The following is a 14,293-nucleotide window of genomic DNA, read 5'->3' as shown; positions in this document are numbered from 1 at the left end:
CCCACGGCAATTTATCTTTATTTTTAAGATTTACAATATGCCATAGATATGTACAAGTAAACAAGCTTCTACTTTCACTATCTGACGAACTCTTCATAAAAAATAATGTACTGATTGTATCTGATATATTGCTTATTCTACTCCTCTTCATGATAAATAACTGTAGTTGAACATGACAGTGCTAGTTAGCCTCTTGTATCATTGTTGACATTCATTAAATGCTCCTAGACTTGAAGAAGCACTTCTCAAGTTAGTCCCAGCTTGTGGAAAGTCTTTCTTGATGACTCTTGCCATTTATCACATTTCAATAGTGCTATTAGATAAAAACTTAACATGGAAAATCATTCATTAAATAAATATAAAAATAAACAGATTGAGTGAAACGAATAAATAATCATACAGCAGGTAAAGAATTTTTTTAAAAACACTACACTTTCATTTTGCCTCAGCAAATTAAACAGATCAGACGAGGACACTTAGCTATCCATCCTTGTACTTCACATAATTATCCCATAGACTAGATAGAGAGGATGGAAAAGAGATAAAGTAAACACAAATGATGTCTCACTGAAAACTATTACAGAAAAGTTTAATGCAAAAATTACACTGATACATGTTGAAATATTATGGACGAGCCAATTTCATTGATAAGATTGTACACCTGGATTTACAAGACATTTTAAAAACAACAGTTTCTTGCATGGTGTATAATAGAAATGAGCAAGCCCAGTCTCCACAAAGGCGCAAGCTTACTTATGACCGTCAATTATGACAGCAGGATACCCCGCATTATTTCTTCGCAAACACTAGACTGGGCTTGGCCTATCCCCTTGTTTGTCATATGGTCAAGGCAGGTTCTTGCCCACAATCCATAGAGCACACAAGGGCATCAATATGCCATCTGCACTACTTGTTACCAAGGGAGGACTGTCTCATTCACATACAGAAAGCTAAATTTACTTCCTGTTTAACATTATAAAACATTTTTTTTACATATTTGAAGGCAATAGTAACAATACTAAAGGTTAATAAGGGGATTGATTTGGTTCAGTCAAAGTACGGCATGATATCAGAGCTATGCCATTGCTTAAGACTGAAGGATTTGACTTCAGGCATCAAATTTTAGAATAAAAGCCAGGTTTAAAACTGACAGCAAGCTGTCCTATAACACTTTTTATATCTTTGATGAAAGCATTAGTTAAAAATAAGGACACTCTATGGATCACTATTCCAAGGGCAAAGATAGGTAAACATGCAACTAATAGCATATTACAGTCTCAAATAAATCTCAGTTTTTGCAAAAAAGATTTGTCGTACGAGAACAACAACTAACAAAATGGTTTCTAAAATAACTACACAAGATTTGTAACTTCACAACAAGACCTTGTGATTTCAGTAAAAAGCTATTTCAATATCAGTGTTAAGTGTTACTGGATTCCTGCAAGATCCTTTAGTGGGCTTTGTTGCTGAGCTTCTCAGCTGAGACACTTGACAGTTCTCAGTAAGTCTTAAGGTGACTCATGGACAAACTACAGAATTCCACCAGTAGATTTGTGCTAGGAGTAAGTAGTGAATAATGATAGTATGATATTGCTGCAGTGCTTTTAGAAAAGTTGTGTAGTGCAAAATGCAACTATAAATATAGCATTCTGGTGTCAAACCAATGCAAAGAGGCCAGTTTGGTGACATTGACAGTAGAACATGTGCCATTAATTACACACTATTTGCTGACTTTGTTAATGCTAACGAGATTAATCCAGCCAAGTTTTCCAACTGGGTAGCCCCTATTGTTCCTGTTATCAAGCGGGATGGGAATGTTAGGATCTGCAGAGATTACAAAGTCACAGTTAATCTGGTCTCTACCCCCACAAAATTTGCTACAGTCTCTTCCAGCAGCCAGTTGTTTGCTAAGACCTGGAGGACCTGTTGATTGTTATGGTCCCTATCTTTCATTTATAAAAGGGAGGAATGTTGTAAAGTTATTAATTAGTTGTTATTTAAGTATTAATAATAATCAGTTATGATTATGAATAATGTTATGAATTTGTACATAAATGCCATTTTTTGGTTTTTTCTGTTGTTCTTTATTTTGTGATTCAACTTCTTCGAGGCTGTTATTGATTTTGTATCGTTAATTGAGTTTCTTTTAAAATAAAAATTTCCAAAATACAATAAATACTGTCCAATGCCTTTGGCCTCAGGACCTATAGTGACACAGGCAAAACTACTGCAATAAAATGTGGCATAGATAATGTGCCATATTGTGTAAAATTTTTCAAAATTTTAGGGACAAAGTAATTTTTGCAATTTGTTTTAAAATTGCAAAATTTACACCCTTCAAATATTTTGCACTATACAGTACAAGATGTTTCTCTCTTTCTCCTTCTACAATAATAGATAACAAATAAGTTGGTGTACAAGAAGGAGGATTATCACAGAAAGTATGTTTTTGCTGCAATCATAAGATTGTAATTCAGTGACAAAATAAAGAAAATTAGTCTGGAAAAGTATGCTTTGCATTAGAACAGTGTGGGCATAAGAGAATTAATACAGGAAGTAGCTCATCAATGAAAGATATTATACTTTCCATTGTACTTCAGTTACCTATCACCACATACAAAACCACCACCAATTAAGAATATCTGCTAATAGAAGACTACAAAATATTGAGCCAAAACTGTGCAACTTGAATTACACAGGTGGTGGGAAGTCTAAGGGGAATGCTAAGAGTAATATGTCAAATTCATTGTAAATTGTAGGCTAAAATTGATTTCTTTGTTGCAAACTATTTCTTATTAATTTCTTCTTACATAAGAAACAAAAGCCATTAGCAAATTAAAAAGAAAGGAATGAAGAAAAATAAAACTGAAGAAGCAAATGGCAGGCATGCAACTAAGAGACTGAGACACAACTGCTTCAGACAGAAAAATCCTAAGTGATGTCGCCCAAAATTACTTGCTCTTCTCTCTCTGGCACCTAAAGTGACATGAACACTTGTAAATTATCCTTTTCAATGATCTAGCTCAATGGAAGTGAGTAACACAGACAGGCCTTTCATTGTTTGTGCACTACCTCCTACTTACAGAAAGCCTCATAACAAAGTGAAGTGGTTTGTGGCAAGGAGTGATAATAAGGAGGATTGCATTTTCAAATGGGAAGATAAAAATTTGAAGGCATAGAAAGTGATTGGTACTGATCACAACATCATGTATGACTTTAATCACAAAACTGCTGAGAGGTGAAGTTCAAACATCTATGCATTGTTAGGAAAAACCACATCTTTCAAAATGGATGAATGAATCAATATTCAGTCTATGGTGCATCACTGTGCAAGCAGAAACTACCATTTTTTTGTGTGATGTATATTATTCCTACTGGCTCTGAATGTGTAAACAAGAGTTGCCATACTCACAGATTCTATATAGAAAACTAACAAGCAGAATGACGACTTATCTGCAAAGATATCAAGCCACTTTAACAAGGTGCCAGAACTGGCATCAAAGAAGTAAAAAATCAATTGGTCAGTATTAGAATTCAAGAGCAAAGGCAATGAAGACTAGTTCGTCTTCATCAAAAAGTTGAAGGAACGACTGAAGGATTTCTCAAAGGAGCTAAATAAAATATCTACTGCCATTACTGCAGCACTCCCAACTCCCCAGAAGCTCTTACCCAGTTGAACACTAAGACAAAAAAGGAGTCTCGATGAAGGTATTAAGTCAGTGGTACATCACCAAAGGCCAATAAAGATGGTTGGCCAATCTGAAAATGGCTGGAGAGCAGTATAAAATATGAAGCAGACTCTTTATCTACAAATAAAGAGAATAAAAAAGCAAATGATGAAAGCAGTGAAGGCAGCTGCATCTGCAGCCACAGAGAACAAGAAATCATCTTTAGTTTCTAAGACACTAGCTCCACCTTGAAACAGCAGTTCAGATCCATTTGGCCTGTGGTCCCACAGGCTCATCTCCTAGTAGATGTTTCGAAGGTGCAGATGGCTCTAGACCGATTGGATCTCATTTGAAGCATGGTGAAGTGGGCCATTTACAAAGCTCCTGTACTAAAGTGTCATCCCTTCAGTATCCTCCTCATAGTTATAATTGTATAGACAATGTAGATGGGTTCCATTCAACAAGTGGTACAGTAAATGTTTGACAAATTCGTTGATCATTAATCAAAGGACCACTGAGGATTGAGTTCAACATCTCTAGGTAAAAGGGGAAGGGTACATTAGAAACATGCGGCACAATAGGTCCACTATATGCATCTAGGTGGAATTGTCAGTATTGATGTACCCACACACAACAAGCAAAATTGGTTATGTGAACTAATGTACAGCTGGTAAATTTGGAGATTAGAGTCTGGACCAACCGTCAAGAACTATTATGAAATGAAAACTAGCTATTGTCAACCTTTCACTCTCCTAAATTACCCACTAAACAGTATTGCACTTGAGATGCAGTCTATAGAAAGATGCTTCATCTCCTACGACATCATTCACTCCACTGTACCTCACATGGAATACATATACCGTATAGCGGAAAATTTTCGTGGCCCAAAATTTTCGCGGATTTTGCGTTTTTTTCAAAATCCACGAAAATAAAATCCGCGAAAATTGATTTTATACGGTTTAAGATGGCCGAATTGTAGAAAACCACGAAAATTAAAGCCACGAAATTGATTTTTGGACGGATCCACGAAAATTTTGGACCACGAAAATTTTCCGCTATACGGTACTGTATAGCTGGAAAATTTGGCGAAGAATTAAATTTGGTGGATTGGCGGTTCAAAATAAAACTGCCAATATTATAACCACCAATAATAATTGCAATGATGGGCGGATCCCGTCATGAGCACATGATACTAAAAAATGCCAAAATGACAGTATTTCTGAGTATTTCTAACTATTTCAGTCAAGACTGTGGGCAAGGACTGGCAAGGAGCAGCTTCAAGAAGAGCTGAGAGTGCTTAAAGAAAAGGCAAGATAGTAAACCGCCAAATTAAGAGACCACCAATATTATATTTAGGTAATTTGATGCAAAACCGCCAAATTTTTAGACTGCCAAATTTTCCGGCTATACCGGCGGTACATATGTAATTCAGAAACCTACAGTGTGCCATCAGCAGTACTTCACAAATAATGCACCTACCAAACAATATCACCATCACAACCAATAAAGTTTTTTTTTTACTTTAGAGGTGAAGCACACCATCAAAATTCAAATCCCCTTGTCCGAAAGTGGCTTTGGCAGAACCACTGACATTTGTACGTGGTAATCAGAGATTTGAATTAGACAAAAAGCAAACAATAACATGCCAAATCCTGCAACAAATATTCAACGTATGTCAACTATGGATTGTTTTAAGACTTTCTTGTCAATGTCTCAAACGATGACATTTTATGACATTTCATAGGTGCACCTATCAAATGTGTTGCTCCGAGATAAATGAATCCAAGGCTTTTTTAATTTCAAGGAGGATGTAGTAGCCTATACTGTTCAAGGTTTAGAAGCTCCATTACCAAGTAGTTCTAGTTCTAAGGTTTGTCAACTCCATTTCCTTACTTTAGGTTAGTTGTAATGAGATAGATCAATGAGGTTCTTTTTTTGAAATAATAACTGCTACTGTAGAAGCATAGACATTTTATCAATGTATGGAGCCATTAACCACTCTTTCCAGTCAAGATCAAAAAGATACATACAAAAAATGAAAAATATTTGAAGAAAACATACTCCAAGCATAGTGATCCATTTCTAATTGATGCAAGTGCCTGGGAAGATGACATCAGCCAGTGGTAAGTGGATTTTGGATCAATATAATACTTTTTAATTGAGTGTATACAAAGGAGAGTTTAAAGGCCTACTAAAGACTTAATGCCTTCAATTATTACATAAAGTATGGTTATGCTTTTTGCTGCAATGGCTTTTTAATTTTTTTTATAGTAGATAAATTCATACTGTATACTATTGTCATTTAAGGAGCAACCCTACAGTGTGTTTTGTTGTTAACCCATTACAATGATTGAATGATAAACAACACGATGCATGGACTGTTATGCTGCCAACTGTGTCCAATGCCCCATCAATCATTACTACTTCTGAGACTACTACTGGAGCCAGTATCCTTGCCAGTATTCTCTCTATGGCAGCTGACTATAATGATAGATACATTAAAATAACATTATAAATTAATTGCAAAACATATCAGTAACTGTTGCTGTTAGAGCTGGAACTGCTTTTTTATAAGGACAATGATGCATGATAGTACGACAAGATGCCATTCTGCTAATAGCATAACAAAGGCACCTGAAAACAAGATCTGGATCATAAATCTTTTCAGTAGCTCCAACAACAGTAGAAGTATTCAAAATTGGTATAGCATTACATAAATAAGACATCATTACTTTATTGTTCTACAAAGAAAATGAAATAAAAATATAAAAAATTGTAACAGCATTAATAAAAGGAGCTGAACTGGTAATACATAGTTGTGTAGAGCCGCAGACTGGAATAATTTCTATAGACCACCCTAGGCGAGAATTGAATGCGTAGGAAGATTATTAGAAATTTTTACGGTTGTAAGGCGTGGTTTAGGATGAAATAAATTCCGGCCGCCATTTTGGTTGGCAACTTTCAATGGAGAACAAACGGGCCTACATAAAAACAAACCTGTATTAAGAATTCTGGACCAAATTTGACCAAATCCTTGACAGGAGAAGCTTAGAGGCAGCTGTTCTTTCTTATAACAAGCGCTTTTTAGCTATTGATAGAGCTACAGCAGGTAAGTGAGGCATTTTCTTCGTGCCTCCATTGACTTCCATAATAAACTTGCCAACCAAAATGGCAGCCAATTATGATATGTGGGCGGGTACCGTATATAAAATTAATGAAATTCATGACTTTTCCAATTCACGCCTAGGGTGGTCTATAGTACATCCTTCACTTCAGTTCACAATGATATTAGATGCTAGGTTTAATCCAGTTAGTGTAGGCATTCTTGGTTTATTAGACTTAGATATTAATGACTGTAATGATACATTAATAATTTTAATCTGATACATAGCTAGTACAAGCTGGGGTCAATAAAGCTCTATCAAGCCTTAGATCAGTCCCCATGACAGCTGGAAGCTCACACAATGCACTAGGAGACCCTACCTCCACTGTCAGGTATGCATTCATGCACAGCAATACCCCACAAGCATGCTAATGCATTTTGCTATCCTTGGTTACTCATGGATGGCAGAATTGTTGTTTACCTGCACTTAACTAGTGTTGTGGTTTTAGTTACTAACCGGGTAGGGTTTATGCTCTTTCCTCTCCTGCTGGACTTCCAAACTTGCAACCCACCATCACAACTAATGGGCTGTGGTTCTGGCAAGATGCATTTCCCCCAGCAGGATAGCAGCTGCTTTCCCTCAAGCATGGAAGCAATGGCCCAAGCAGTCATGCTTCTTTCAACCAACCCTCCCTCTCTTTTGCTATTAGATTCAGTTGAGATAGCTGACGTCCTCAGCACAGTGGTGCACATGCTGCCCTTATTCTCAGAGCCTCCAGCAGGGTTTACAAGGTCCTGTGGAACTTGTTGCACCAGCCAGGCCCTCCCCTATGGTCTTCAGCTGTGTCTATAACTTGTCTCTCTCCCCAATTCCAGGAAAAACAGTGGACAAAATGAAGAGTGGGTAATAGATCAATCTGAAGGAATGGGTCACTCTGCCCATATCTACCCTCCAGGAGGAGCATGAGCAACATATAAGACCTCCTGACTTGGGTCTTCTGCTTTCTCTCCTCCATGGCAATCAGAATGGATCATGAACACACCAAACAGCAGGCAGTGCGAACCTAGACAATTATGCAACTAACATAAAGGATGGGGGCCATCACTTCAGATTTTGGAAACAGGTGGCAACTGGCTTGTCTCTTCACTTCGACAAGGTGGAGCCATCATTTCTGGCCACATCTGTCATCAGATCCCAGCAGCAGACAATCTATGACCTTGGTAGTTTGAGTCTAATTCCTTGACATGAAATCAGATGGCTAATCCAGGGACTTCCGTCCCCCTCTAGCAGATATTGGCAATTGCACTGTGCTGTGTTAAAATCCACAAATAGTCAAGGTCAGTTTTATCTGAAATTACTGTAACAACAGAAATAGGAGGTAATCTGTTGAGTGTTGCAGGAAAGCACTAGAAGTCCATAAAATAAAAGGGCACGGACACTTAGTAATATGGTAGCAGTTGTAGGGTAGCTTGTAAGGGATGTTATATTACAAGGCAGAAAGTTTTATAAAATTACACACATGTACTATTTTATGAACTACAATGTTTTGATTCCATAAATACTGTTATTATAATAATTACTGACTGCTGGAGCTCATATAGTAATTTAGAAAGGCTTGGGTAATATATGTACTTGGCACAGTTAATCATAGTTATGAATTTGTAAATTGAGAGACAAATGACCATACACTAAGTATTGAAAGTACATGAGGGAAAGTCAAGAGATATCTCTCCCTCAAAGTGGTAAAATGAAAATTCGTACAACTCATAACTTGCAGAGTTTCTCTTTCACTGCAAGTACCTACAAACTGCTGATGATAAGTTTCTTACTTACCAGGACACAATCAAGACTGTCTATATCCCCCATTCTTAATCGCTGAATTATCCATCATCCTAATCCTCCCAGCAACCACTTATCTCATCTAACAGCATTTCCAAGAACCACTAATCATCTAACAGTCCTTACCTAACCTTGTCTTTTTTCCCAACTTCAAGGGGAAAGAGCAGAAGTGGGCATGGCTATGCAACTTGCTACTCCTTTTTGCCCATTAAAAGTTGGGACTGGTATACTGCAAGTGATCCTAATTTTAAGTCAGGCTCATCCAACACAAAAAACACTATTTCAAAGCAAATTTTGAGGCTTTGATGCCTATGAGATAGCAGTTTGAGGTCATAAGGAAGGTGTATCGCATGATTCACTATCATTATGCTGTAGTAAAAAGAGCTTCAACACGGTCCAAGAAACCGTGCCTATATATCACACAGTATTCAGGAATATCTACCAAAGCTCCTTGGTAGCAGCAATGTGGTGAGCATCATTTGTAATGGGGTGAAAGAAGCAGTTTTGCAGCCATTATCATTGAGGAATCAAGAAACTGCTAAAAGCAGGTACAGATGTCATTTATAATCCACTTTGTCCATGGCATAGTGATACATACTTTACTTATTCATGAGCACTTTAATTAAGTAAAAACCACCTTTAATGGTTGTGCCTCCCAAATAAAATTCTAGAACTGCCACTGGTTTTTACTGCCAAACAAGAGATTCATTGATATCTTTCAATACCGTAATGCAATAATTACTTGCAGAACTTAGCACCTTATAGGGTCTATAAGACTCAACTGTGACCAGATGGCCATTTTACTAATTAATTAATTGCTAGTTATTAATAATAATAACAATAAATAACATGATATGCGGCATCTATTTGAAGGCGGCGGTAATTTCCTTCACTACTTTGGCCCTGAGAGGTGTCTATTTGAGGGAGGCGGCTACTCGGGGGAGGCTTTTACTCAAGGAAATACGGTAATTGAATTCTAATTATTCTATAATGTCAACCAGTTCAGATGTTGAAATTACCTCGGAACTTACTGAGCTTACAAATGGCAGTGATGGGTCTGATTCTGAATCGGATGACTTCTCAACTACTCCTGAACCTGTTCAGCCTTCTATTTTGGAAAGGCTACGAGCTCCTCAATGGTCAGACTTGGCAAGGAAATGCAAAGTTGCTACCAATCCCACACGTGGCAAATTAAGAAGTCGAGGAAGTAGTGCCAGTTCATCGGATCTCAAGGGTGTACGTCCAGAACAACGTATTAAGGACTATCCGGAAGAAACTTTCATTTTTTCCTGTGGTAACTTGTTCTGTCGTGCCTGTCGAGAAAGATAGTGTTAAAAAAAGAGTAGTGTAAAGAATCATGTGGGCTCTAAGAAACATTTAGAAGGGAAGATTAAATTGCGGAGGCAAGGGAGCAAGATATTGCTACAGCACTGAAGACGTACAATAGTGAAGTCCATCCTCGTGGTGAAACATTGCCTGAATCACAGCAAATCTATCAAATAAAAGTTGTATGGACGTTTCTAAGAGCTGGTGTACCTTTCAATAAGTTGGATAGCTTTAAGGAGTTGTTGGAAGAAACAGGATATCGCCTGACAGACAAACGATTCATGTTAGATTTGATTCCATTTGTGCTAAAGGAGGAAGAAACAACCAATAAAGCAATGCTCAAGGATAAGAAGTTGGACATCATCTTTGATGGAACAACAAGATTAGGCTAGGCATTAACCATTGTTGTCCAGTTTATATCAGAAGCTTGGAAAATTCAACAACGTGTCATACGTGTTCAATTGCTTGCCAAAAGTTTAACAGGAGAGGAACTGGCCCGTGAGCTAATCCATGTTCTTTCGGTCAATTGTAGCATTCACCCAGAACAACTGATTGCATCAATGCGTGACAGAGCATCAGTTAACAATGTTGCAAAGAAAACACTATTGGTTGTTTACCCTAACCTCCTTGATGTAGGTTGTTTTGCTCACACACTGGATCGTGTTGGCGACAATTTTCAAGTACCTCATATTTCAGAGTTTTTTTCAGCTTGGACCACATTGTTTTCTCACAGCTCTAAGGCTAAGCTTAAGTGGAAAGAGCAGACTGGCAAATCTGTGATGTCATATAGTGCTACTAGATGGTGGTCAAAATGGGAAATTCTTCATCAGGCTTTTCTTCTGTTTGGTGATACTGAACCTTTTATAAAGAATAATCCTGATATAGGATCTGCTACCAAAGTCAAGCTACTTACATTTTTTCAAAATCCAAAAAAATGGTTCTTCTCAAGCTTGAGCTAGCTGCACTTGTTGATTGGGGCAAACCTTTTGTTACAACAACGTATGACTTAGAAGGAGATGGGCCACTAGCATTCATGTGTTACGACAAGATATAAGCTATTGTTACTTCCATTGAAGTAGCTAATACTCCTAATATCAATGCAGTTGTGAGAGTTTAGTCCAGGTAATTCACAGTCACAACAGCAGCTAATTGCCTATGCAAACAGTTGTACCGTATAGCATCAAATTTTCGTGGGTGAAAATTTTCGTGATTTCATACATTTTTGCTTTCAAGTAAATTTTCGTTAAAAAATTTTCGTGATTTAAATAAAATTTCGTGATGATTAAAACCACTCCTATCCATGTGGCCGCTAGTAGCTAGCCTTCCAGCTGGACTTGGAGAAGAAGCAACATGAGTGGTAGCATTATTCGATATTAATTCCCTTCGAGTATCCGTGGCTATCACGTATACCAAGAAAGGTGGACTCCCTTTATAGGAGAGACTCTTAGCTGTGCAGCCTGTGCCCGAGAAACAAATAAAAGGCGTGATGGGACACGCCCACATTTATATCAAAATTAAATTTCGTGAAAAATATTTTCGTGATTGTCCATTCAGTCACAAAAATCACGAAAATTTTCAACCACGAAAATTTGACGCTATACGGTATACAACCAGGGATGGACTATTTCTCAAAACAACTCCAATCATCTCTTAAAGATTCATTTGCAGCTTTTAAAGCAGCTCGATTATTCTGTCCATATAAACTCAACATGCTCAAAGCAAAAGCTGATGATATCAAATGCTTAAATTCTTTTCAATTTCTTCAGAATAGTGTACCTGATTCGAAGGCAGAGTTGGCCACGTACTTAGCTAAAGCTGAAGGTGTTTCTGATGTCACAATTGATGTTATTGAGTGGTGGAAAGGTCATGAAAAGGAACTACCTGCTTGGGTAGCAGCAGCAAAAATGGTCTTGGTGGTTCAACCAACTTTGGGGGCAGCTGAACGGGTATTCTCTATTCTGAACAATACTTTCAATTACCAGCAAAATAATGCTTTACAAGATTATATGGAGGCTTCAGTTATAATGCAATACAACTATCGCTAACAATTGGAATGAAACAGTTTAATTGAAACATTTTTGAAGAACTTTTTTCATTAAATTTTCCCAAAAAATACATTAAAGTTATTAAATCTGTTATAGAGTCATTAAGTAACTGGAATAAATGGTACAGTTAGTGAGCATATTGTTCTGATCTTGAAGAATGTTAGGAGTCTTTCTACAGAATTGCTAAAAGGAATTATTCCTAAAATAGTGGGCATAATAGACATAAGCCTAATTAGAGGTAGATGAATATTTGACGTAACTATGTTCCCAGCAGTGCTATAAATACATGTATAGAGGGAACAGATGTTGCTGATATTCTTATGTATGCCAGCAACGTCTGCTAATTGTGATGATACTGGATAACAAAAGGAATTTGTGCTCCACCATGCCAAAGGATTATCAGTAGTAATAGGCTCTAAAGAATATCTGGAAATTTCTGTATGAGCCTTTTGGAGGTTATTCAAGCACTCAGACACTTTACCATCAACTGCAGGAAAACTAAAAATACTTCCATACAACACTACTTTATAGTAGCACCAGGTAAAGGCAATAATTCTGTTTTTTGGAGCACTAACTAATTTAAAGTAACCACATGTTTGATAATGCGCATGCTGTCAATTGTGATACCGTATAGCTGGTAATTTTTGGTGGTTGAAAATTTCGACTGAAACCAGAAATGACTTAAGAATAAAAATTCGTTGGTTTTATTTTTGACTAGACAAAAATAATTGAACTTATGTCTTCATTAGCATCTGCAGGACTGATAGCATTAGAAAGAGGTCCCCTGGTCTTGTAGGATCTGGAAGAGATTCTTTAGAAGGTGAACACTGTTTTCAAGGACATCCATGCTTGTTATCATGTTACTAATAATTTATTATGGTCACGCCTATCTTCAGAATTAATTTGCATCAGAATTAATTTTCATTCAGAATTAATAGCAACAAAACGAACGAAAATAAGGACCAGTCAAAAATTACCTGCTATACGGTAGTGTTTACTCAACTATCATGATAGTGATAGTAGATTACTATCGCGACCATCACATGTATCGATACTATCGCCCAGCACTATTAGAAATGATCGGAAGTACTGAACTAAATTCCCATGACGAAAATCTTTAAGATATTGTGGAGATCCTGGAACCATATGCAGAGGCCACAGAATTTGTGCAAGTGGTTTGCATTAAGGGCTTAAAACATCATCTAAAAATATGGTGCCTAAGTACCATTCTTCATTTGTTGCTGGTCTCACTGAGTCACTTAACAAGTACTTGCCATATTTTGAAAAAAAGAGATTTATACATTAGCTTCTATACTGGTCCCATAATACAAAATTCATTGTACTGTGATGATAATGAAAAGCAGACATTCACTGGGCAATTGCAAGCAAAAGTAAAAATGATAAATACATGTAGTTCTATCTCAGTTTAACCAACAATCGCCACACCAAGGACAACAGAACCACCGCCAAAAAACTAAGTCCTTGTTTAGTTTCATGCCATCAGTTTTCTATAGATGTGATAGTTGGTTCAGATACAATACTTACTAATATAAATGCTTATTTGGAAGCACCAGCCTTACCCATCGAAACTAATCTGCTAACATTATACGATAATTCAAAAAATACACGCTACTGGCAGTGCTAGCTAAAAAAATTTCTGTACCATCTTCATCCTCTCCACTTGAGAGACTTCTTAGCATTGCTGAAAAAATATTTAGACCAGAAAGACATACATGATAACAAATTGCAACAATTAATATTTATTTGTTGCAACAACACACAAATTTTATCAATAAAATAATAGAAAAAAACTCATTTTACTGTACTCTTCATAGCACTTCACCTGTACTTAAGAACTTTTATGAAAAAGCACATGTACATGTACTTAAGTACCACTGCAAAGCACATGTTTTTAACTTAAGTACTTCGCCCTATCACTGGATAGATCATTATGGTAATAATATAATTGTAAAAATTTTCTGTTGCTTGTTGTATTTCAGGAAGAATGTGCTTTCATGTGTTCCATTTGCAACTTTAATGCTTTTTAAAACAACATTAAGATACTTAAGTTGTTTCAAAAACATACCACTTTCATCTACTACAAGCAAGTCTAAGCTTTGCAGCAAAGCCCAAATTGTATTTAAAAGAAGTCTAGTTTAAAAGAAATCGTGTTCAGAAATAAATGGTGACTAGGAGTGTTGTAATCTAATCAAGGATTAAAATATTTAAAGCAAAACTTTTAAAATGAAAAATATGAAACAAATTAGCCATAACATTTGATTCACATATTACACAAGTAAATAAAAAACAT

This window comes from Amphimedon queenslandica, unplaced genomic scaffold, assembly GCF_000090795.2.
Source record: "Amphimedon queenslandica unplaced genomic scaffold, v1.1 AMPQUscaffold_13080, whole genome shotgun sequence".
Lineage (NCBI taxonomy): Eukaryota > Metazoa > Porifera > Demospongiae > Haplosclerida > Niphatidae > Amphimedon > Amphimedon queenslandica.
This window is presented reverse-complemented; position numbering follows the sequence as displayed.